The following is a 1405-nucleotide window of genomic DNA, read 5'->3' as shown; positions in this document are numbered from 1 at the left end:
TAATGGGGTCAGAGATAGGAAATGTTTCAGATCTCCTTATTCCTCTCTGTTTGCCTTGGTTTTCTCAGCTTCATGGGGATGATAACAGCAACACTGAGATAGCCAAATATTTGCTTGTATGACTACACATCTTAATTAGCAAAGTTCTTTGAAAAACTGTCTGTGGCAAGTGCTCCAACAGCAAGAGGAATCCTTCATGCTATAAAAAGCCATGATTTGTCTCCTCCAGTGTTTAGTCACCTCTCAAGATGTAGCCACTAATTTCTCCTCCACCCTCTTTAATACACACATTATGTAAATAATCCCAACAATAAGCTGTCTGGAGTATTTTATTGCTTAATTAATACGGTTTCAATATTATGAATAAATAAGATCGCGTTCAGATTGTGAGTACAGTAAAGTTAAGGGGATATGATCCAAGAAGGAGTTTCAAATCCCTTTGCATCTGTTCCTCTATTTAGTTGGATTAATTTTATGTTCTAAATTAAATTATTCTTATGAATCTGTTTCCTCTGATGTTCTGCTCTCTTCCCCCTTATCTTTTCATCATCCGTCTGACACCTTTGCTGCTCTCTTGCATGGGGAAATAAAAGCCACTTGACAGCCCAGCTGGCTGAGCAGGTCCGTGCTGTTCCCCTCTATCCCTTGTGGGGCTGCTGAACGTGACGGGTTTGGAAAGCTCTGGACTGGTTGGTCTGTTTTCAGATGAATACAGGCTTACCAACTGCCATTCGTTGTAACTTTGACCCATGTTTTAATTAAAAAAACTTGGAAATTTGAAGTCTATTGAACTGTAGTAGACTTGCTTTTCACTAAAAGACCCTTCTCTTCCTCTCTTCCCTGCCCTAAAATAAAACTTAAGCCCAGGCATCTCCCATGGCCTTTAGGTTTAGTGAAGGACAAACTTTTGTTATATTATATGTATATATTCTTACAATTTTTTTTTTAAAAAAACCCTTTTGGCTACAGAAATACCAGTGTGACTATAGATTCCAAGTCATCAGAAAACGGAGGGGCTTTCTTTTCCTGATTTAGAATCAGGAAAAAGTCACAAGAGAGGAAAACAAACTTCTTGTAGGTGTGTAAGGTGCTCGTTTAGTAATTGAGATTTCCTTTACATTTTCCTAAATTGTAAGTTCTAGGTGGAAGCAATTGCCCCTTCCTTGGGCTAGGGGAAGGACCTAGCCCATTCTGAGCACTCCCAGGATGTGAAAATGACTGGGTTGCAGGTACAGATGCTAAGGAGTTTTCTGTCCTCTCTGGTATAAAGAAGAGAGTCTTTGCTCAAAGTTGCTTCCTTCCAGACCTGGCCTTGCACAGCACAACCAGGGCCCTGACCGCTGCTAAGTGCCCTTCTTGCTGCCTCCAAACCTTGCAGGTCCCACTGGGGTGTGTCTGCCTCTCC

Source organism: Merops nubicus, unplaced genomic scaffold (genome assembly GCF_000691845.1).
Source record: "Merops nubicus isolate BGI_N331 unplaced genomic scaffold, ASM69184v1 scaffold22019, whole genome shotgun sequence".
In the NCBI taxonomy this organism is placed as follows: domain Eukaryota; kingdom Metazoa; phylum Chordata; class Aves; order Coraciiformes; family Meropidae; genus Merops; species Merops nubicus.
This window is presented reverse-complemented; position numbering follows the sequence as displayed.